At 39.0% G+C, this 6481-nt stretch overlaps 1 protein-coding gene across 1 annotated transcript in view; it reads right to left on the reverse strand.

The window, feature by feature from the left end:
- The window catches only part of LOC101856258, a gene marked incomplete at its 5' end in the record, with an annotated part of 6209 nt that extends 3541 nt beyond the window's left edge, over positions 1-2668 (reverse strand). The window contains 1 exon segment of the mRNA XM_005096551.3: positions 2597-2668.
- Positions 2669-6481: the final 3813 nt, after the last annotated feature.

Genomic DNA, 6481 nt, shown 5'->3' on the forward strand with positions numbered 1-6481 from the left:
ATATATATATATGTGTGTGTGTGTGTACATATATGGACATCTTGCCCACAATATTTTTTCAGTAGAGGTTTTACGGCGCTCGCAACTGCATACGGTCATTTGAGCGCCAGAAGATTAGAGGTGTTACAAGAGAGTAACAGACATAAAAAAGAAAAAGGGGAGATAAGAACGATAGAAGTTTCATTTCATAGGAAAGAAGAAGCAAATCACACCAGAGCACCCGCCAACCACCCACTTGTCCACAATATGCTGAACCAATTTTCATTTACATTTTGAGTATTTTCCCTTATACAATTACTTACAATATCTCTTCACAAGACATGAGCGTGAACACTTCCTTTACTTTAATCAGTTTTTGGTAGATGGCCTGGCTTTTGTGTATTCTTTCGACTCTATCATCAATCAATCAATCAATCAATGCCTTTCACCCCTGGCAGGGTATAGGCCACATACAAGCTCCTTCCATTTATCTCTGTCCTGAGCCATCCTTCCAAGCTTGTTCCAAGTGAGCTTCATTTCTCTCATGTCCCTTTCCACGCATCTCCTCCATGTTTCCCGTGGCCTACCCCTGCCTCGTGCTCCTTGTGGGTTCCACTGCAGTGACTGTCTTGACTCTATCATCATACTCTGTTAACTTTCCACGGACTCCTGGCACACACCCCCCCCAAACCAACACACATGTGCAACTTAAATTTCCATGGCCCTAGCAATTTGGTCTAGGTTTTTAATAAGTTTTTCTAGTGTGCTTCGAGCCATCCCTTGTAGTCTGTGCTGTCATCTTTCTTCACCTGTTCACTTGTTGTGATGCTCTGTTCACAGAAGTGACTCACAAGATATAATAGCATATAACCTTACCAGTTTACTAATTATAATGACATTTTGATGTCATATACAACAGATGTAATTTTGACACCCCAATCTCAATGAAAGTCTTAATAATGGATTAATTTTAAATTACAGTCAAATCTCGTTGTATCGCCCCGTTATACCACCAGCCCCGCTTAACTGCTAGGTTTTGCCTAAGTATGCCACACGGAAAGGAGCGCCTCACAGTATTTACATGCCTTTGCACTGCCATTCGCCAACTGTGTGAGTTGTACAGTCCTTATTCAATCAATGTACATTCGCCCCGATATACCGCCAGCGAACTGACTGCTAGAGGTAAACACAGCTCACAACACAGTCTGGTTGGCTACTTAAATAATCCTTCTCACTGAGACAGACACAGAAATAGAGAGAGAATAGACTCTCGGCTCTCAATACAGGTGCTAGTAGCCTACGTATGCAAATTAGCAACAAAAAGACACTTTTCAAACATAACAGAATCATGTTCCTTGACGTTGGGCAGTCGGAGCTATACAACAGAGAAACCGCTAGTTTGAACTGCCATCCCGCTTTTTCGCCAATTTCATGGTCGACCCAATAGGTGGTGGTATAACGAAGTTTGAGTTTTGACTATATCTTTATCTGTATTTGTGAGGCATGTAGTGATGAAATCAGGAGCTCATCAAAATAATTAAATAAAGGAAACTGGCATTTTCCAACCAGTTTGGCAATTTTTACTAGAATTGTTGAAATGTACAACACCACAAGTATAAAAAAGATAAAAAGCATTATAAACGACCCATCTCACACCCCCTTTCCACGCAAATTGTAAGATCACCCAGCGGAAGACATCTACTTCTAAAAAGAAAGAAAGAAAGATATAAAAAAAGGTTTTTACCATTTAGCATAAGGCTATTATTGTTAGAATTTAAGCATCCGTGTGTATTGCTCTTTCGAGTACCGTATGTATCTATATAACTCTAAAGGTCTGGTAATTAAATTCCTGCAAGCGGTTGAATGATGTATCTGATGTGATATGTACATTTTGTCAGCTTTACTTCTCTTTCCATATTGAATTTTAATGAGAGTAATTATATATAATTTAAATTTCTATGTATACCTGCATGTGTTTTTACACTCCTGCACAGCCAAGAAAAATTTTCCCCTAGGATAATAAAGTAGGCTATTATCTTATCATATAAAAAAAAAATTTCTTGACTAACATTATTTATGTTTATTAAAAAACACATTTCTGTTCGGACTTGATTTTATCAGAGAGGGTTTACAGTAATAGTATTACTGTAAACTCTCTGATTTTATTAAAGAAGGAGCCAAGTAGCAGTAGAAAGGTTGCACATTGATTAAAGGCACAAAAATTGTAAATTTTCAGTTTCCAAGGACTCTCAAGTTAATACATATTTCACCAAACTTTACCGATCCCGAGCTCCTTCAAACGCAAATATCTCGACTTCTATTCAAGAAAGATGGGTAATTTTTTAATTTAAAAAAGCTGGGTATTTTTTTCATTAAAAAAGCAAGGCAAATGAACAAGGTAGTGTCCTTGGAAACTACAAATTTACATTTTGGCGATAAACGTCGTTCAGTAAAAATCCATGCCAGAGTAAACATAAACGGTGTTGAGCCCAAAACAAAACAAAAAATCAATAGAAATTGCCAAACAGCCAGGAAAAAAATTTTTCAATTTCATTATTTCGACGAGTGCTTGGTTTCACCACGATGCTTCATATTTCTCAAATTTTTACTTTCCCACCTTGGAGACAAAGGACCACCACCATCAGGCACATTCTAGATGGACATCATGTTGTCTTTTCTTTGTTGGAATCTGTAGAAATAAGGTGAAACCATACTTACATTACTCACAAGAAAACAATAATTAATAGTCAAAGAGTGCTCAAAAGTAAAGACCCGAATCTCTCTCTCTCTCTCTCTCATGAACGCACGTGTGTGCTTGTCAAATGTCCTTGCAAGCTTGTGATGTCACCAAACCAAAGCCACAATTCATCTATATATATATATCGCTAGCGGCGTGATTCAACCGCCTAAGTGCCAAGAGACAAATTTGTCAGGAGAAGCAAAAAACTATTTTATTTTTTTATGCTCGTACCTATGAATCTGAAATTCAGAGATATATGATGTAATATCATGTAGAACGATGGTCTGTAATCAACTTTTTAAAAAAAGTTGCTTTCTTACATAAGTTACTGGACATAGATCTAGGCGGTTTACACCCTCCAAAATCTGCGTGATTCAACCACTTAAGTGACAGCATGATGGCGTCTAGTCGTTTGAATCATGTTAATTAACGCCATTCGACGAGCGACAATTGTCGCTTGGTCGTTTCAGTAATGGACAAAAGCAAATCATAATAGTTTTAAGAGTAATTGTTAAGTTAAAAGTAATTATTTCAGTTATATGGTTGGGTCTTCTGGGGCAGGACTGTTTTTTTGGCCTGCTGGAGTTGGTAAAAAAGTCCATTCATCTTAATTGGTATTGTTTTGCTTTCTTACAATTGTTCAAGATTACCCATGAGCATTTAGACCAAACAATTTTTCAGGGACTTTCGATTGCACTGTGTGTGCTGTCCACTTCCATTTGTGTTTCTTCCTTTTCAAAGTATTTGGGTTCAACAGTTTTGTTTCATCTGGTACAAATGTCGCTGATTGCATTTGACAAGATAGCGTTGTGGTCTGATAAGTACAGCCATCACTGTATATAATGAACATGGCATATTTATTGTCAGTAGGCTCCTCCAGGAAGAGAATTCATTGGCAATCAATGGTCCTCCTTCATGCCAAACCTGACACTTCAAATCTTTGGTAACCAAATTTTAAAAAATATAGACAGCTAATTTGGTCCCGTTACAATATAGTGCAGCAGATGTGTTCAAAGCCGCTTCCAAGTCCATGCACATTGGACAAAACCTGGTCCCATCCACTTTGTTTTGTGCAAGCTTCATGTTAGATTCTTTCTCCTACCTTGCATACATCACATTGATCCTTCCGACATACATACAACTACAGGTTCTTCTTTTTTAACATCTCTCTAAAGTTGTCTGAGACAATATGTGACTCTATTTTCTTCGGTACTCTCTATAAAGGCTTCTGAGGCTTTGAATGTGTTAGTCAAGATAGATTTTGCACATATTCTGTCTGTAGTAATGGGAAAGCAATTTTGTCAAGTTCGTCAAAGAAATATTTATCACAAAATTGTTGTCCTCTTCTGCTCTCTGGTAACTTGATAATCGTGAAGCTCTCATCTCCAAGTCATGTAAACTGTCTTTGCAACAGTCATGAATAACCACTGTGTGAGGGCAGTAGTATACAAACTCATTGTTTTGCATATATAGATGGGTCTTTCCACCAGTACTGTTTATAATTTAGTAAAATATAAGTTCAAATTTCAAATTTGTTTCCTGTGAATGCATTGTGGCAAGTTGTCACAAGCAAGGTCTTATTGTTTGTTCCTGAAAATGCCAGACCTCTTTGATAATCAGGTCTAGCACAGCATGACATGAAAGCGCAATACCCTGGACTGTGACTGTGAGGAATGTTACATGCATATAAACAAAAAAACAACAATTACTACAGATTCAGACAAATATAAAGTCAACAGCTCATGTGAATGTGTTTTACCGGCACTGATAAAGTAATCAATGATTCATTCAAGAATGGTACATGAAAGACACAGCAAGGGGCGCACACTCGGCGCACACTTAAAGCAAATTAAGAAATGCGAAGTCCCGAAAAAATATTTTCCGATAGTTAGGTAGTTGTGCCGAATGTGAAATAATTGCCCCTTAGCAGTCCATCATAGACTTTTTAAAAAATTCATTCATCAGTGCTTTTGCCACAATTTACCTACTTTGATGCCATCTTGTCCTTTCTCAACTACACTACCAAACCTAGTGATAGATTACGCAAAGTGCCTTGACAAAATCTTCAGGCTATCTATAGGGTTCGATATGAGTCTGAGTCGAAGTTAGCAAAGGCGGCACTTTGGTTGATGTTACCCTCCAGTCTGTTCTGACAAAGGCCATAGTCGTGTGGGTCACACCGCCTACGTGACAGGTGAACACCTCAACAAGTCACTGAATCTGCGCGATTCAACCGCCCATTCGTCACCGGGCTGCAAAACTGGCACTTGGGAGGTTGAATCACGCGGAAATCGGGGACAGGTGTGATATCTAGGCGATCATTTACTGAGGGATTGAAACACTTTGCGGTAATCTTTCAAACTCGGGGATTTAACATAAGGTGTATCAAAGGCTGTTCTACACAAAGGGATCAAAAAGTGATTTTCGGAAATCATGTCACTTATGCGGTTGAATCACGCTGCTAGCGATAGATCTATATTTTATATATATATATATATCTAAAGAGGAAAGTTAGCTATATGGTGGTGGTAAGTGTAATACAGTGGAACACGGCTATAGTGGGAGTTTTGGTTCCAGAAGAAAAATCCCGCTGTAGGCGAGTTCCCGCGATAAGAATACAAAGGGGAAATTATCAAATTTAAAAAAATAGACATGATTACATCCCTTCCATATCAATAAAATTTGCTCTTTAGATTAGTCTTCCTTTTCTTGTCAACTTTGTTGATTATCTCGGCCTTTAATTCGAGTGAAAAGCATTTCCTTTTGTCTTTGTTGGAAGCCATCTTTTCCTCGGTTTGTCGCTTGTGCTGTCTATCGTACCGGTAGGCCTACTGTAGAACTGGTGAAGTGTATGCATGCGTATGCTTGAGCATCAAAAATCGCAATGCAATGAATCAGGAATCACACACTACACGCTCTCCTCTTCTTTTACTTTTTGGCCTAGCCAGGGCTAGGGCTATTACAGATCTACATCACATTTGGAGTGGTTCACGCACCGTCTCTCCGCATCATCTTTCTCTACGCACCATTTCTCTCTAGGCCTACCGCCTGCCCGACCTCACTCATCCCTCCTCGACTAGCCAATCACAACGCCGATTGCCTGTTTGGAGCCCGCCTACAGCCCCCCTCCCCCCAGCTAAGAGCTCGCTCGATCTCTCTCGCTGTATCCGAGTTCAGGACTTTTCTTGCCCCGCTATATATCCAAGCACAAGTAATTGAGTTTACATAGGAAGAAAAACTGGGATTGCGGTAAGGTTCTGCTGTAGGGATGGTCCCACTATAGCGGGTGCCGCTATAGTCATGTTCTACTGTATAACTCTACCATAAGATGTTGGAGCAAAAACAAAACTGTTAGTGTACAGACTACACTCCTTATCAGACCATGCCACCCCCACACTAGCTCATCTTTTAATGGGTATCGTTTTATAATCTATGCCTTCTTAAATTATTTCATTTTTAAGGAAAGAGATTTAATTGTGTTGATCTCCTTTAGAGACCTCCAAAAAAGATGGATGTCATTCTGAATCTCACAAGACAAACCAACCAGTCATGCCTGAACATGTAGATCTAGCCTATAAATGCATTGGGTCGTCACTTACCTGTGAAATTATCTCTGAGCCAAGGCCAAGGCAAATAATAAACAAATTAGGGTAAACAGCCCTTGGTGCAACCAAACCTAGCTGCAACCACTTTCACTTTCATTATCTTCTAAATAAAGCAGAAGAATGAAAACAAAATTTGCAGAGCATCTTCCCTTGGATT

This window comes from Aplysia californica, unplaced genomic scaffold (genome assembly GCF_000002075.1).
Source record: "Aplysia californica isolate F4 #8 unplaced genomic scaffold, AplCal3.0 scaffold00131, whole genome shotgun sequence".
NCBI lineage: Eukaryota > Metazoa > Mollusca > Gastropoda > Aplysiida > Aplysiidae > Aplysia > Aplysia californica.